The 18,324-nt window shown below is 40.7% G+C and overlaps 1 non-coding gene across 1 annotated transcript; it reads left to right on the top strand.

Annotated features, from left to right (window-relative positions):
* The first annotated feature begins 892 nt into the window (after nucleotides 1-892).
* LOC112725838 (small nucleolar RNA R71) lies at nucleotides 893-996 on the top strand. Its single transcript, XR_003164920.1, has one exon. It is a non-coding gene; the product is annotated as a small nucleolar RNA R71 (small nucleolar RNA).
* Nucleotides 997-18,324: the final 17,328 nt, after the last annotated feature.

The following is an 18,324-nucleotide window of genomic DNA, read 5'->3' as shown; positions in this document are numbered from 1 at the left end:
TCCTTGTTCCTTATCTCTCACATTTTCCTTTGCTTCATCCTCTGTGGTTTCCTTTGAGATCTCCTTTAGATTCTTTCCGCTTCTGAGGGTTATGGCCTTACATTCTTCCCTTGCAATAGCCTTGGCAGCATGAGAAACGCTTGTCCCAGGGGTTTGCTTAGACAAATACGCAATTTGATTTTCTAGCTTCTGGATGGCAGCTCCTTGGTTTTGCAGGTTAGAATTTACTTCTTCCTTAAAAGCTTTCAATTCGGTTATGTCTTGACTCATGGTTGCAAGCATTCCTTCTATCCTGTTTAATTGATCTTGAAATTGTTGGTTCGGATTAGGTTGAGCAGGTTGATTATTTTGGCTATGATATGGTGGTTGAGAGTAAGTGTTTTGTGTGGCTTGGTATGATCTTTGGTTGGAGTTTTGGTATGTGGACTTGTTATGTTGGTTTTGCTGGTTTTCCCCACCCAAAGTTTGGGTGTTTTTCCAGCCTGGGTTGTAAGTGTTGGAATGTGGATCATATGGTTGCCTTTGTTGATTTCCTACATAATTGGCCTCTTCCCAATCACCTCCTTCAGTGCTTTCTTCCTCTTGATCTTGTGTGTGTATTGCAGCCACTTGTTTTGTTTCTAATTTCCTGGTGAGCTCTGCTAGTTGCTTGGCAAACACCTTGTTTTGGGCTAGAATTGTATCAACATGGTTCAGCTCCATGACTCCCTTAGTGTTGTGTCTCTCTGATGCATAGTAGTACTCATTCTCAGCCACTGTCTCAATCACTTCAATGGCTTCTTCCACAGCCTTTTTCCTGTTCAATGAACCTCCTGATGAATGGTCTACAGCCTTCCTTGATTCATAAGACAGTCCATCATAGAAAATATGCAATTGCACCCAGTCATGGAACATGTCTGGTGGGCATTTCCTTGTCAAATCCTTGAATCTCTCCCATGCCTCGTAGAGAGTTTCACCATCTTGTTGTCTAAACGTCTGAACCTCAGATCGAAGCCTATTGACCTTTTGTGGGGGGTAGAAACGTGCCAGAAACTTGCTTTCCACCTCATCCCAGGTTGTTAGGCTCCCCCTTGGGAATGATTCCAGCCACTTAGCTGCCTTGTCCCTAAGTGAAAATGGGAACAAAAGCAGTTTATATGCATCTTCCTGGACTCCATTGGACTTCACAGTGTCGTAAATTCTCAGGAATTTTGTGAGATGTTGGTTTGGGTCTTCATTAGCACTTCCACCAAATGAACAATGATTCTCCACAAGTGATATTAGCTGTGGTTTGAGCTCAAAATTGTTGGCCTGAATGGGCGGTTTCTGAATGCTGCTACCACAATTCCCAGAGGTTGGGTTTATGTATGAACTAAGAACCCTCCTCTCGGGAATGGCATTGTTTCCATCAGCTCTCTCATGGTTGTGAACTTCTCTCTCCATGTTGAGGTCTAGAGCTTCCTCAAAATTGTCCTCAGATTCTCCTTCAGATTCTTCTTCTCCCAGTACTCTCTTCCCTCTTGCTTCCCTTCTCAATCTATGAAGGGTCCTCTCTGGTTCGGTATATGGAGGAGTTGATGTCTCTCCTCTCCTACCTGTCATACAAGAACACAGCACAGGCAACAAACAAGTGAAATACTCTTGGTTAATGGAAGAGTATGGTTAGAGCAGTTGAGGAATTAATTCAAACAGTTAGTGAGTCAGTGAGTTAGTTGCTTGAATTTAAAGGCATAAAGAAAGAAAGCATGTAACAGAGTGCAGAAATTAAAATTCAACAAGTAACTTGTACTGAATTAATCAAAACAACAAAAAAATGCTCAATCTAGTTAACTTCCAATTTGAGAATTGTCAATCGAAAACCAATCCCCGGCAACGGCGCCATAAACTTGATGCGCATAAACTTGTTATGCTACGATTTAGGAAATTGCACGATCGGCAAGATTCCTTCCGGCAAGTGCACCGGTTATCGTCAAGTAAAAACTCACAATAGAGTGAGGTCGAATCCCACAAGGATTGGTTGAGTGAGCAATTCGAATTAGAAGTGTGTTCTAGTTGAGCGGAATCAAGATTTAGATGAGAATTGCGGAATGTAAAATTGGCGGGAAACGTAAATGACAAGAAATTTAAATGGCGGAATCTTAAATTGCATGAAGTAAAGAGCAGAAGCTAAATTGCTGAAATTAAAAGGGAATGGGGGTGATTGCATGAATTTAATTGCAGAATGTAAAGAGAAAGTGGAAATCAGAAATGGGGAATTCATTGGGTTATAGGAGATATTGAGATCTCCGAATCAAAACATGTTTATCTCTTCCTCAACCAATGCGTTCATTGAATTTTGCTTGGCAATCTTATATGATTGGATCCCAATCCCTTGGCTCACCAATTCTCTCTAAAAACAAACAAATTCCCAATCCCTTGGTTTAAATGTTCATAAGAAGAGATGATGCTCGATCACTGATTATACCACACAGTTTCATGAACCACAATTTGGTAAGATGACATGTCACAATATCCATCCAAACCCCAATCCAATTCACTGTGAGAAAGCTTCTCTAGCATGAATCCTCCATTCCTTTCCCAAGGTTCCGAAGGATTCCAATTATGGGTAGTTTCTTTCCCAAGACAACTACCCAATGGAATTAGATCGAGAAGCTTTCTAACAAAATTCAAGAGAAAAGATTGAAGAAGAAGATAAACTATTATTGATTCATTGAATTACAATAGAGCTCCCTAACCCAATGAAAGGGGGTTTAGTGAGTCATAGCTCTGAATTCAATTACAAAGATATGAAAACTAGCCAAAATGAAAAGGTAAAAGTCCCTCCTAACTTAAATTCTATCCTATTTATACACTTTCTATATTGAGCTTCTGTTGTGTTTCTTGGGCTTTGAGGCCTCTCCTTGCTTTCCTTTTGCCTTGGGTTTATGATCCATAATCTTGATGAGGCTGTTGATCCAAATTCTGTAACATTCATTGAGCCAACTTAGTGATAATCAAATAATGACACATGACTTAATAAATTGAAATTTCAGACTCATCAATCCTTTAGGCCCAATCCCATAAACCATGATATTCAATTGGGTTTCATACCAGAGTAAGTTTAAGTTAATGTTTGTGCTCAAATACTAACTTAAACCGCAATATTTTTGGCCCAGAAACCTTTTCCAAGAGTGGCGTTTAAGTTGCAGTTTAAGCTTAAACTGTAGCTTAAACGCCAGACACTTCCAGTGATGCCTTTTGTGGAAGCACGTTTAAGCTTCAGTTTAAGGTTAAACTGAAGCTTAAACGTGGAAATGGAAGAAGGCAGCCCTGGAGGGTAACTTAGTCGAACACGTTTAAGCTTCAGTTTAAGGTTAAACTGAAGCTTAAACGTGGAGATAGAGAAGGCAGCCCTGGAGGTCGAACACGTTTAAGCTCCAGTTTAAGGTTAAACTGGAGCTTAAACGTGGAAATAGAGAAAGCCATCCTGGAGGTCGAACACGTTTAAGCTCCAGTTTAAGGTTAAACTGGAGCTTAAACGTGGAAGCTGAGAAAGGTAGCCCTGGAGGTGTCGAACACGTTTAAGCTCCAGTTTAAGGTTAAACTGGAGCTTAAACGTGGAAATGACTCCCTGGTGCATTTCCCATTTCTGGCGTTTAACCTCCAGTTTAAGGTTAAACTGGAGGTTAAACGTGGAAATGCTTCCTGAGTTCTATTCTGGGTTTAACCCAGGTTTACATTCTGGCGTTAACTCCAGTTAAGGTAAACTGGAGGTTAAACTTCAGTTTCAGCATTTCTTAGCCTTCATGATTCTGGCGTTTAAGCTCCAGTTTAGGCTTAAACTGGAACTTAAACTCCACATGTGATATTCAAGCTTCCTTTATTGATTTTGTTGCTTCCTTGCCTAGCCTCTTCTTCCCTGAAATCATCCAAACAATTGCATCAAAGTCTTGCAAAATTTCATGAGAAATCTTCCATTCATAGCATTCAAGTAATATAACTAAAACTCATGGAATTTGCATCAAAATCATACTGTTTGGATGGTTCATTGCTTTGTTATTCTTTTAACCATTCTTGGTTACTTTAAGCTCAAGAAAATGCATAAAACAACTAAAACTAACAAAAAAATGCTAGTGAAACTAGCCTAAGATGCCTTGGCATCACTATGCTCAAAATCATGAGGTTGTTTCTCTTTCATAATATATGACAATTATAGCACAAAATCTCATGAAAATGCATCAATTTATTCATGGTTGATTGAATCAAAGGAAACATGAAATTCTACCCAATTGGCTTACTTATGGCTCAAGAAAGTGCATAAAATCAATTGAAAACAAAAGAAAAAGACTAGTGAAACTAGGCTAAGATGACTTGTCATCAACCACCACACCTGTGTTGGTGTTACCTGAGCCAAATGAATCATATGAGGTATATTGTGATGCCTCACTGAAGGGTTTAGGGTGCGTGCTGATGCAGCATCGTAATGTGCTGGTGTATGCCTCATGTCAGTTGAGATCGCATGAAGTTAATTACCCTACGCATGATTTGGAACTCGTTGCGGTTGTATTTGCACTAAAGGTGTGGAGGCATTACCTCTATGGGGTTAAGTTCCAAGTCTTTTCTGATCACAAGAGCTTAAAATATCTCTTTGATCAGAAAGAGCTTAACATGATACAGAGGAGGTGGATGGAATTACTGAAGGACTACGACTTTGAGTTGAATTACCATCTGGGGAAAGCTAATGTAGTGGCGGATCCGTTAAGTCGGAAGTCGTTGTACACTGCTTGGATGATGCTTCGAGAAGAGGAGTTGCTCAAGGCATTCGAGAGTCTAAAGATTGGTGTTCAAGATGTGCTTGGGACTCTATGTTTGAGTCGATTGCAGATCTCAAGTGACTTTAAATCTGAACTCCTAAAGGCTCATGAAAATGATGACGTGTTACCAAAGGTGTTGCCAGCTATTGAGCAAGGAAAGTGGTGGAGTGTCAGAGGATCAGGATGGGCTATGGAGATTCAAGGATAGGATCATTGTGCCGGATGTTGGGACTTTGCGACAAGATATCTTAAGGGAAGCACACAAGAGCAGATTCTCTATTCACCCAGGGAGTACTAAGATGTACCATAATTTAAAGGCGATGTTTTGGAGGCCGGGTATGAAGAATGATGTGGCAGAATATGTTTCAAAGTGTCTAACCTATCAGAAAGTGGAGATCGAACACCAGAGACCTTCCGGGACGTTGCAGCCTTTAGAGGTTCCGCAATGGAAGTGGGAAAGTATTGCGATGGACTTTGTGTCGGGATTGCCAAGGATTAGGGCCGATTTTGATGCTGTCTGGATGATTGTGGACCGATTGACGAAGTCGGCTCATTTTCTACCCATTCGGATGAATTACACTCTTGAGGAGTTAGCCCGGTTGTACATAAAGGAGATTGTGAGACTTCATGGCGTGCCTACCACTATAATTTCTGATATAGATCCTCGTTTCAGTTCACAGTTTTGGGGTGCATTTCAGAAGGCTTTCGAAACCCGCTTAAGCTTAAGTATGGCTTACCATCCTCAGACAGATGGTCAATCTGAGAGGACGATCCAAACACTAGAGGATATGTTGAGGGCTTGTGTTTTGGACCAACCGGTGAGTTGGGATCAGTATATGCCGTTGGTAGAGTTTACATACAATAATAGCTACCATGCGAGCATTAGAATGGCTCCGTATGAGGCTTTGTACGGGAGGAAATGTCAATCTCTGCTATGCTGATATAAATCTGGGGAGAAAAGCTTGTTGGGGCCGGAGATGATAGCAGAGACCACTAAACAAGTCAGGAAAATTCGGGATAGGATACTCACTACGCAGATTCGTCAGAAAAGTTACGCCGATCAGAGGCGGAAGCCCTTAGAATTTGAGGAAGGATACCATGTCTTCCTTAAAGTTACTCCAACCACAGGAGTAGGTAGGGCAATTAAAGCGAAGAAGTTGAATCCTCGATACATCGGTCCATTTCAGATCCTGGAAAGGGTTGGACCGATGGCATATCGAATGGCTCTACCACCTCACCTTTCGAACCTGAACGACGTGTTTCACGTGTCGCAACTTTGGAAGTATAATCCTGATGCTAGCCATGTGTTAGAACCTTAATTGGTTCAGTTAAAAGAAGATTTGACCCTTCCGGTGACTCCGGTCAGAATTGACGATACTAATATCAAACGGTTGCGTGGAAAAGAGGTCTCATTAGTCAAAGTGGCATGGAGTCGAGCCAGTGTTGAGGAGCACACTTGGGGGCTCGAGTCGGAGATGCGAACTGACTACCCTCACTTATTCTCAGGTAATTGAATTCGAATTTTGTGGACAAAATTCCCAATTAGGTGGGTGGAATGTAAAACCCGGTTAATTAATGGCTAATTAACCCATAAATGATAATTTATTCTAGAGAGCCAAAAATGTGATTTTTATGGCTTAATATGATAGAGGAGATTGAGACGAGAATTTCGATACCAATTTTATAAAAATCAGACCAAGATTGGACCGAATGGGCCAAAACGGGCCAACCGGACCCATATTGGGCCCTTGGCCCAACAGAACTAAACCTAAAGCCCTAATTTTTAGCACTCTCTCTCCTCTCTACACACTAAACAGTAAACACGCTGAAAATGGAAGCAAATGGGGGAAGAACACTCTCTCAAGTTCTAACCCTTGGTTGATCTTCAAACCACCATAACTTTTGATCTAGAGCTCCAATTGCCGCACCGTTTACGGCCACACGTTCACCGTGAAGAGCTCTACAAAATCTACTACTTTATTCTTGAGGTAAGTGGTGCACAAATTATGAATCACACTTTTCACAACTCGTACCACTAACCAGCAAGTGCACTGGGTCATCCAAGTAATACCTCACGTGAGTAAGGGTCGAATCCCACGGAGATTGTTGGTTTGAAGTAATCTATGGTTATCTTATAAATCTTAGTCAGGAAGTCAATTATGTTTATCAGTTGAATTGCGAATAAACAGGAGAGCATGAATTAAAAGTTACTTGTTATGCAGTAATGGAGAATATGTTGGAGTTTTGGAGATGCTTTGTCTTCTGAATCTCTGCATTCCTCTGTCTTCTGATTCATGCACGCACGTCCTCCCATGGCAAGCTGTATGTAGGGGGTCACCGTCGTCAATGGCTACATCCCATCCTCTCAGTGAAGAATATGCTCACATGCTCTGTCACAGCACGGCTAATCATCTGTCGGTTCTCGATCATACTGGAATAGAATTCTTCATCCTTTTGCGTCTGTCACTAACGCCCAGCACTCGCGAGTTTGAAGCTCGTCACAGTCATTCAATCCTTGAATCCTACTCGGAATACCACAGACAAGGTTTAGACTTTCCGGATTCTCATGAATGCCGCCATCAATTCTAGCTTATACCACGAAGATTCTGATTAAGAGATCTAAGAGATACTCATTCAATCTGATATAGAACGGAGGTGGTTGTCAGGCATACGTTCATGGGTTGAGAATGGTGATGAGTGTCACGGATCATCACCTTCATCATAGTTAAGCGTGAATGAACATCTTAGATAGGAACAAGCGTGTTTGAATAGAAAACAGAAATACTTGCATTAATTCATCGAGACACAGCATAGCTCCTCACCCCCAACAATGGAGTTTAGAGACTCATGCCGTCAAAGAGTACAAAGTTCAGATCTAAAAATGTCATGAGGTGCAAAATAAGTCTCTAAAAGTTGTTTAAATACTAAACTAGTAGCCTAGGTTTACAAAAAATGAGTAAACTATGATGGATGATGCAGAGATCCACTTCTGGGGCCTACTTGGTGTGTGCTGGGGCTGAGATTTAAGCAATTCACGTGCAGAGGTCATTTGTGGAGTTGAACGCCAGTTTTTGTGCCAGTTTGGGCGTTCAACTCCAGCTTTTGCTCCTTTTCTGGCGCTGGATGCCAGAATTGGGCAGAGAACTGGCGTTGACCACCAGTTTACGTCATCTATTCTTGTACAAAGTATGGACTATTATATATTGCTGGAAAGCTCTGGATGTCTACTTTCCAAAGCAATTGGAAGCATGCCATTTCGAGTTCTGTAGCTCTAGAAAATCCACTTTGAGTGCAGGGAGGTCAGAATCCAACAACATCAGCAGTCCTTCTTCAGCCTGAATCGGATTTTTGCTCAGCTCCTTCAATTTCAGCCAGAAAAATATCTGAAATTACAGAAAAATACACAACTCATAGTAAAGTCCAGAAATATGAATTTTTCCTAAAAACTAATGAAAATAGACTAAAAACTAACTAGAACATACTCAAAACTATATGAAATTAACCCCAAAAAGCGTATAAAATATCCGCTCATCACAACACCAAACTTAAACTGTTACTTGTCCTCAAGCAACTAGACAAATAAAATAGAAGACTAATAGGTTGAGAAGCAATAATATCTCAGAGTTTTTGAGTGAAGCTCAGATTCTAATTAGATGAGCGGGACTAGTAGCTTTTTGCTTCTGAACAGTTTTGGCATCTCACTTTATCCATTGAAGCTCAGAGTGATTGGCATCTATAGGAACTTAGAATTCAGATAGTGTTATTGATTCTCCTATTTCAGTGTGATGATTCTTGAACACAACTATTTTATGAGTCTTGGCCGTGGCCCTAAGCACTTTGTTTTCCAGTATTACCACCGGATACATAAATGCCACAGACACATAATTGGGTGAACCTTTTAGATTGTGACTCAGCTTTGCTAAAGTCCTCAATTAGAGGTGTCCAGAGTTCTTAAGCACACTCTTCTTTTTGCCTTGGACCTTGACTTTAACCGCTCAGTCTCAAGTTTTCACTTGACACCTTCACGCCACAAGCACATGATTAGGGACAGCTTGGTTTAGCCGCTTAGACCAGGATTTTATTCCTGTAGGCCCTCCTATCCACTGATGCTCAAAGCCTTGGGATCCTTTTTATTTGCCCTTGCCTTTTGGTTTTAAGGGTTATTGGCTTTTTCTGCTTGTTTTTTCTTTTTCTTTCTATTTTTTTTTTCTGCAAGCTTTGTTCTTTGCTGCTTTTTCTTGCTTCAAGAATCATTTTTATGATTTTTTAGATTATCAATAACATGTCTCATGTTCATCATTCTTTCAAGAGCCAACATATTTAACAGTCTTAAACAACAAATTCAAAAGACATATGCATTGTTCAAGCATTCATTCAGAAGACAGAAAGCATTGCCACCACATTTAACTAATTAGAATTTCTCTTATTAAAACTCGAAATTTTATTGCCTCTTATTCAAAAGATCTACTAATTTATTCGTGTTTGCTGATGATGAGAAAAATAAACTATAGCTTAATTGGAGATAAAATCAAAATAGATACTAATTACTACTATATGACTCCTAAGGTAAACTTCTATAAGGACACTTATCACAGAGTTAAGGCAGAAATTGGAAATTAACAACCTTTATTCTGGGGGAACGGGGGTTCCTCTGATCCTTGGGGTGCTTGGTCCTGCAAGAGAAGACTTTTGGCGCTTCAATTCCCTTAAGTCACGCCCTTGCTCCTCTTGTTCTTTAAACATATAGGTCAGCATTTGACTGTGTTCCTTCTGTTCTTTTATTATTTGCTCCATAGCTTACCGTATCTTGGTAACAGACGTCTCAAGATACTCCCAGTATTCAGATTGAGGGATCTCTGGGAGGAATTCCTGTGCTCTCTTCTTGATGGGATCATCCTGTGCTTGTTGTTTTTCCATTGATGCTTTGGTGATTGGCTTCTCAACTGAGATATACTCAGTTATTCCCATCCTTACTCCAGCGTCCTTGTAGAGCAGAGAAATCACGCTTGGATAAGCCAACCTGGCCTCTTTAGAATTTTTGTTAGCAATTTTGTAGAGTTCAGCTGAAATCAGCTGATGAACCTCCACTTCCTTTCCCATCATGATGCAATGGATCATCACTTCTTTTTTAACTGTGACTTCAGAACGGTTGCTAGTAGGCAACAGAGAATGCCCAATGAAGTCTAGCCATCCTCTGGCGACTGGTTTGAGATCCTCTCTCTTGAGTTGATTTGGGACACCCTTTGTGTTGGTGGTCCACCTGGCTCCAGGGATACATATATCCTCTAGAATCTTATCCAGGCCCTTGTCTGCTCTCATCATCCTCCTGTTGAAGGAGTCTGGATCATCCTTCAGTTGAGGTAGCTTTAAGATCTCCCTGATCCTGTCAGGGTAGGTATGAACAATCTTTCCTCTGACCACGGTCCGATAGTCATAGAGAGCAGTCCCAGATAGTTTCTGCTTGTCAGTTTGCCACATATTAGCATAGAACTCCTGGACCATGTTCCTTCCCACTTTTGTTTCAGGATTAGCTAGGACTTCCCAGCTCCTGATTCGAATTTGCTCCTGGATCTCCGGGTATTCATCTTCTTTCAGATCGAATCTAACTTCCGGGATCACTGATCTCAGACCCATTATTTTATGATAATGGTCTGAATGTTCTTTAGATAAGAACTTCCCTTGATTCTAAAGTGGTTTTGGAATGCTCTCTTTCTTGCCTCTTGGAGTGGGTTGTTTTCCTTTTGGAGCCATGATCTTAGTGATCTCGGATAAACACACCAAACTTAGAGGTTTGCTTGTCCTCAAGCAAAAGAAAAGAAAGGAGAGGGATGGAAGGAGAGCTAGGTGCAATTGTTGATGGAGGAGGAGGGGGGCCGAACCCATATTTAAAGGGATGGGGGTGGGTTTTTCGAAAAATTGGGAAAGATAGGATAAAAAGATTGATTTGAAAAAGATAAGATAGAAGATATAGTTTAAAATTGAGAAGATATGATAGATTTTTGAAAAAGATAAATCTAGATTTTGAAAGAGATAATATGGAGATTTGAAAAAGATATTGATTAGTTGAAAAGATTTTAGAGTGAAAAAGATAGATTTGTTTTTAAAATAGATTTGAAAAGAGTTGGATTGAATTTGGAAAGAGGGATGGTGCTTATGGATTAAAATACATTTGATATTTTTAGTGGTAGGGTTTTTAGAAATTATGGAATTTAGAAATCAGGGTTCTTGACATGTTTATGTAAAATCATGCATTGAAACATAAAATTTGAAATTAGAATGGAAAAACGTGTGGAAAAAATGAATTTGGCTCTTCCCTGCCTTCCTGGCATTTGAACGCCCAAACACTGCCTGTTTTGGGCGTTCAGCGCCCAAATGCTGCTCTCCTGGGCGTTCAACGCCCAGTGGGTGCCCATTTCTGGCGTTGAACGCCCAGATTGCTACCATTACTGGCGTTTTCTTGCCAGTGAGCTCTTTTTCTCTGTTTTGTGTGCAGATTCCTTCTGTAACCCTGTGAACTTATGCAACTGATTATTTACCTTAGAACACCAAGTATCTTTTATTTGAGTTATCTTGTTATCAATGAACTCTATATAAACAAATAAAAATAAAAATAGAAATAGGGCAAAATGCTTAGAGGATTGATGCCCCATGGCTGGGTTGCCTCCCAGCAAGCGCTTCTTTATTGTCTTTAGCTGGACCTTGCTGAGCTTTTAATCTAGCTTCAGCCTTGAGCATTCTTGCTCAATGTTGCCTTCAAGATAATGCTTGATTCTCTGTCCATTGACAATGAACTTCTTATCAGAATCAATATCTTGAAGCTCCACATAACCATATGGTGATACACTTGTAATCACGTATGATCCCCTCCACCGAGATTTCAGTTTCTCAGGGAATAGCCTGAGTCTAGAGTTAAACAACAGAACCTTCTGTCCTGGTTCAAAGATTCTAGATGACAGCTTTCTGTCATGCCACTTTTTTATTTTTCTTTATAAAGCTTGGCATTTTCGAAAGCTGTGAATCTGAATTCCTCTAGCTCATTTAGCTGGAGCAATCATTTTTCTCCTGCTAGTTTGGCATCAAAGTTTAGGAATCTGGTTGCCCAGTAGGCCTTATGTTCCAGTTCCACGGGCAGGTGACATGCCTTACCATACACGAGTTGGTATGGAGAGGTACCTATAGGGGTCTTGAATGCTGTCCTGTAAGCCCACAGAGCATCATCCAAGTTCCGTGCCCAATCCTTTTTACGGGTATTTACTGTCCGTTCCAGGATTCTCTTTAATTCTCTATTAGAGACTTCAGCTTGCCCATTGGTTTGTGGATGATATGGAGTGGCCACCTTGTGGCGAATTCCATACCGAACCATGGCAGAGTAAAGCTGTTTATTGCAGAAGTGAGTGCCCTCATCACTGATTAGTACTCTAGGGACACCAAACCTGCTAAAGATGTGTTTCTGGAGGAACTTCATCACCGTTTTAGTATCATTGGTGGGTGTGGCAATGGCCTCAACCCATTTTGATACATAGTCAACTGCCACCAGAATATAAGTGTTTGAGTATGATGGTGGGAAAGGTCCCATGAAGTCAATTCCCCATATGTCAAACAACTCAATTTCTAAGATTCCTTGTTGAGGCATGGCGTAACCATGAGGCAGATTACCAGCTCTTTGGCAACTGTCACAGTTACGTACAAACTCTCGGGAATCTTTATAGAGTGTGGGCCAATAGAAGCCACATTGGAGGACCTTGGTGGCTGTTCGCTCACCTCTGAAATGGCCTCCATATTGAGATCCATGGAAATGCCATAGGATCCTCTGTGTCTCTTCTCTAGGCACACACCTACGGATTATTTCGTCTGCACATCTCTTAAAGAGATAAGGTTCATCCCACAAGTAGTACTTTGCATCAGTAATTAATTTCTTCTTTTGTATCCTGTTGTACTCCTTGGGTATGAACCTTGCAGCTTTATAGTTTGCAATATCGACAAACCATGGTGCTTCCTGAATGGCAAATAAATGCTCATCAGGAAACGTCTCAGAGATCTCAAGAAAGGGGAGGGACGTCCCTTCCACTGGCTCTATCCGGGATAGATGATCAGCCACTTGGTTCTTTGTCCCTTTTCTGTCTCTTATTTCTATATCAAACTCTTGTAGAAGCAATACCCATCTAATGAGCCTGGGTTTTGAATCCTGCTTTGTGAGTAGATATTTAAGAGCAGCATGGTCAGTATACACAATCACTTTTGATCCTACTAAGTATGATCTGAACTTGTCAATGGCGTAAACCACTGCAAGTAATTCTTTTTCTGTGGTTGTGTAATTTTTTTGGGCATCATTTAGAACGCGACTGGCATAATAAATGACATGCAGAAGCTTGTCATGCCTCTGTCCCAATACTGCACCAATGGCATGATCACTGGCATCACACATTAGCTCAAATGGTAACGTCCAGTCTGGTGCAGAAATGACTGGTGCTGTGACCAGCTTAGCTTTCAGCGTTTCAAACGCCTGCAGGCACTATGTGTCAAACACAAATGGCGTGTCAGCAGCTAGCAGATTGCTTAGAGGTTTTGTGATTTTTGAAAAATCCTTTATAAACCTCCTATAGAATCCTGCATGCCCTAGAAAGCTTCTGATTGCCTTAACATTGGCAGGTGGTGGTAATTTTTCAATTACCTCTATTTTTGCTTGATCCACCTCTATTCCCTTGTTTGAGATTTTATGCCCAAGGACAATCCCCTCAGTCACCATAAAGTGACATTTTTCCCAGTTTAAAACTAGGTTGGTCTCTTGGCATCTTTTCAGAACAAGTTTCAGGTGATCAAGACAGGAGCTGAATGAGTCTCCATATACTGAGAAGTCATCCATGAAGACTTCCAGAAATTTTTCCACCATATCAGAGAAAATAGAGAGCATGCATCTCTGGAAGGTTGCAGGCGCATTACATAGCCCAAATGGCATCCTTCTATAAGCAAACACTCCAGATGGACATGTGAATGTTGTTTTCTCTTGATCCTGTGGATCTACTGCAATTTGGTTATAGCCTGAGTAGCCATCCAAAAAGTAGTAATAATCATGACCTGCTAGTCTTTCTAGCATCTGGTCTATGAATGGTAAAGAAAAATGATCCTTTCTGGTGGCTGTATTGAGCCTTCTGTAGTCAATACACATGCGCCACCCTGTAACTGTTCTTGTAGGAACTAGTTTATTTTTTTCATTATGAATCACTGTCATGCCTCCCTTTTTTGGGACGACTTGAACAGGGCTCACCCAGGGGCTATCAGAAATAGGATAAATAATCCCAGCCTCTAGTAATTTGGTGACCTCTTTCTGCACCACTTCTTTCATGGCTGGATTTAGCCGCCTCTGTGGTTGAACCACTGGTTTGGCATTATCCTCCAATAAGATTTTGTGCATGTATCTAGCTGGGCTTATGCCCTTAAGGTCACCTATGGACCACCCAAGAGTTGTCTTGTGTGTCCTTAGCACTTGAATAAGTGCCTCCTCTTCCTGTGAATTTAAAGTAGAGCTTATGATCACTGGAAAAGTGTCACCTTCTCCCAGAAATGCATATTTCAAGGAGGGTGGTAATGGCTGCTCGGGTTTAGGAGGTTTTTCCTCTGCCAGAAGAAATTTCAGAGGCTCTTTCATGTCCTCTGAGTCCTCCAAGTCAGGCTGAACATCTTTAAAGATATTTTCCAACTCTGATTCGAGACTCTCAGCCATGTTGATCTCTTCTACCAAGGAGTCAATAAGATCAACTTTCATGCAGTCTGTTGATGTGTCTGGATGCTGCATGGCTTTGACAGCGTTCAACTTGAACTCATCATCATTGACTCTTAGGGTTATTTCCCCCTGTTGGACGTCAATGAGGGATCGTCCAGTTGCTAGGAAGGGTCTTCCTAGAATGAGAGTAGCACTCTTGTGCTCCTCCATTTCCAGCACAACAAAGTCAGTGGGAAAGGCGAATGCCCAACTCTGACAATCATGTCTTCAATCACACCTGATGGGTATTTAGTGGAACCATCAGCAAGTTGGAGACATATCCGGGTTGGTTTAACTTCTTCAGTTAAGCCAAGCTTCCTGATAGTGGATGCAGGTATTAGGTTGATGCTTGCCCCAAGATCGCATAAAGCTGTCTTGGTGCAATTACCTTCTAATATGCATGGTATCAGAAAACTCCCAGGGTCTTTAAGCTTTTCAGGAAAGCTCTTCAGAATGACTACACTGCATTCTTCAGTGAGGAGAACTCTTTCTGTTTCTCTCCAATCCTTTTTATGACTCAAGATCTCTTTCATGAACTTGGCATAAGAAGGTATTTGCTCAAGTGCTTCTGCAAATGGAATCTTTATTTCAAGAGGCCTGAGATAATCTGCAAAGCGAGCAAATTGCTTATCCTGCTCCTCTTTCCGGAGTTTTTGAGGATAAGGTATATTGGCTTTATATTCTTCAACCTTAGTTGCTGCAGGTTTATTGCCTACAGAAGTGGTTGAAGAAGCCTTTTTAGAGGGGTTGTTATCAGCATTTGTGTGTGTCTGATCCCTCACTGGCAATTGAGTGCCAGAGTTAGAAGGTGGAGTGAAACTGGATGCCAGCCCCTTGTCTGCTCCTGGCGTCTGAACGCCACAACTGTGCCCATTTTGGGCGTTCAGCGCCAGATCTTGCCCATTTTGGGTGTTCAACGCCAGATCCTTGCCCATTTCTGGCGTTGAACGCCAGTCCTGAGCATGGTCTGGGCGTTCAGCGCCAGCCTTCCACCAATTTTCTAGCGTTTTAGTTCCAGAATTACTTTTCCCTGGGCTCTTACTGTCTTCAGGTGAATTTTGGGTGGTTTGCTCATTTCTTAGCCTTTTGCTGCCTTGAGGTGGGGTATTTAATGTTTTTCCACTTCTTAGTTGAACTGCTTGGCATTCTTCTGCTATTTGCCTTGACAGCTGCTGCTTCGTTTGCTTAAACTGTTTGTCCATATGTATATTAGTCATCCTTGTCTCTTGTAACATGTCTTTAAATTCGGCTAGCTGCTTTGTTAGAAAGTCCAATTGCTGATTGAATTCAGCAGCTTGTTTTACAGGACTGAGTTCAGCAGTTACTGTTTTAACCTCTTCATTCATGGAAGGGTTGCTGCTTAGGTACAGATGCTGATTCCTGGCAACTGTATCAATGAGCTCTTGAGCCTCTTCAATTGTCTTTCTCATGTGGATAGATCCACCAGCTGAGTAATCTAGAGACATCTAGGCTCCTTCTGCAAGCCCATAGTAGAAGATGTCTAACTGAACCCACTCTGAAAACATTTCAGAGGGGCATTTTCGTAGCATCTCTCTGTATCTCTCCCAGGTATCATAAAGAGATTCATTATCTCCTTGTTTAAAGCCTTGGATGTCCAGCCTTAGCTGTGTCATCCTTTTGGAGGGAAATATTGATTCAGGAATTTTTCTGTCAGCTGTTTCCATGTCCTTATGCTGGCCTTAGGTTGGTTATTCAACCACCTCCTAGCTTGATCTTTTACAGCAAATGGAAACAGTAATAGTCTGTAGACATCCTGATCTATTTCTTTATCATGTACTGTGTCAGTAATTTGTAAAAACTGTGCCAGAAACTCTGTAGGTTCTTCCTGTGGAAGACCGGAATACTGGCAACTTTGCTGCACCATGATAATGAGCTGAGGATTCAACTCAAAGCTACTGACTCCAATGGAGGGTATGCAAATACTACTCCCATATGAAGCAGTAGAGGGGTTAGAATATGACCCCAGAGTCCTCTTGGACTGTTCATTTCCGCTTAGGTCCATGATGGAGAAAGGGAGATGATGTAAAATAGGAAAAATATTTTTATTTATTTATTTATTTATTTATTTCGAAAACAAAATAAATCAAAATAAAATAAATAAAAATGAGTGAAAGATTTTCGAAAAAAATTGAGGAGAGAGAAAGTGGTTAGAAGGTTTTGAAAAGGATATGATGATTTTTGAAAAAGATTTTAAATTTTGAAAAAAAATCTGAATTTTAGAAATAGATTTCGAAAATTTACTTTTAAAATAGAGAGAAAAGATATTTTTTATTTTTAAAAGGAAAGAGAAAAACAATAAGATGCCACAAAATTTAAAATTTTTAGATCTAATGCTCCTTATTTTCGAAAATTTTGGAGGGAAAACGCCAAGGAACACCAAACTTAAAAATTTTAAGATCAAGACACAAGGAAAACTCAAGGACACTTTGAAGACTCACAAGAACACAAGAACATGAAGGAAGAACACCAAACTTAAAATTTTTGAAAACCAAAATAAATTTTTGAAAACCAAAGGGAAATCAACAAGAAAATACCAAACTTAAAGTTTGGCACAGGATTTAATAGAAAAATTATTTTTGAAAATGGTTTTGATAAGAAAATAAGAATTCTAAAATTTTAACACGACAATAATACGAGACTCTAAACAAAAAAGAGAAAATTTTTCTAATCTAAGCAACAAAATAAACCGTTAGTTGTCTAAACACGAACAATCCCCGGCAACGGCGCCAAAAACTTGGTGCACAATTGTGAATCACACTTTTCACAACTCGTACCACTAACCAGCAAGTGCACTGGGTCGTCCAAGTAATACCTCACGTGAGTAAGGGTCGAATCCCACGGAGATTGTTGGTTTGAAGCAATCTATGGTTATCTTGTAAATCTTAGTCAGGAAGTCAATTATGTTTATCAGTTGAATTGCGAATAAACAGGAGAGCATGAATTAAAAGTTACTTGTTATGCAGTAATGGAGAATATGTTGGAGTTTTGGAGATGCTTTGTCTTCTGAATCTCTGCTTTCCTCTGTCTTCTGATTCACGCACGCACGTCCTCCCATGGCAAGCTGTATGTAGGGGTCACCGTCGTCAATGGCTACATCCTATCCTCTCAGTGAAGAATATGCTCACATGCTCTATCACAGCACGGCTAATCATCTGTCGGTTCTCGATCATACTGGAATAGAATTCTTCATCCTTTTGCGTCTGTCACTACGCCCAGCACTCACGAGTTTGAAGCTCGTCACAGTCATTCAATCCTTGAATCCTACTTGGAATACCACAGACAAGGTTTAGACTTTCTGGATTCTCATGAATGCCGCCATCAATTCTAGCTTATACCACGAAGATTCTGATTAAGAGATCTAAGAGATACTCATTCAATCTGATATAGAACGGAGGTGGTTGTCAGGCATACGTTCATGGGTTGAGAATGGTGATGAGTGTCACGGATCATCACCTTCATCACAGTTAAGCGCGAATGAACATCTTAGATAGGAACAAGCGTGTTTGAATAGAAAACATAAATACTTGCATTAATTCATCGAGACACAGCAGAGCTCCTCACCCCCAACAATGGAGTTTAGAGACTCATGCCGTCAAAGAGTACAAAGTTCAGATCTAAAAATGTCATGAGGTGCAAAATAAGTATCTAGAAGTTGTTTAAATACTAAACTAGTAGCCTAGGTTTACAAAAATGAGTAAACTATGATGGATGATGCAGAGATCCACTTCTGGGGCCCACTTGGTGTGTGTTGGGCTGAGATTTAAGCAATTC

This window comes from Arachis hypogaea, chromosome 11 (assembly GCF_003086295.3).
Source record: "Arachis hypogaea cultivar Tifrunner chromosome 11, arahy.Tifrunner.gnm2.J5K5, whole genome shotgun sequence".
Lineage (NCBI taxonomy): Eukaryota > Viridiplantae > Streptophyta > Magnoliopsida > Fabales > Fabaceae > Arachis > Arachis hypogaea.
The sequence above is the reverse complement of the archived record's forward strand: the minus strand, read 5'-3'. Positions and strand labels throughout refer to the sequence as shown.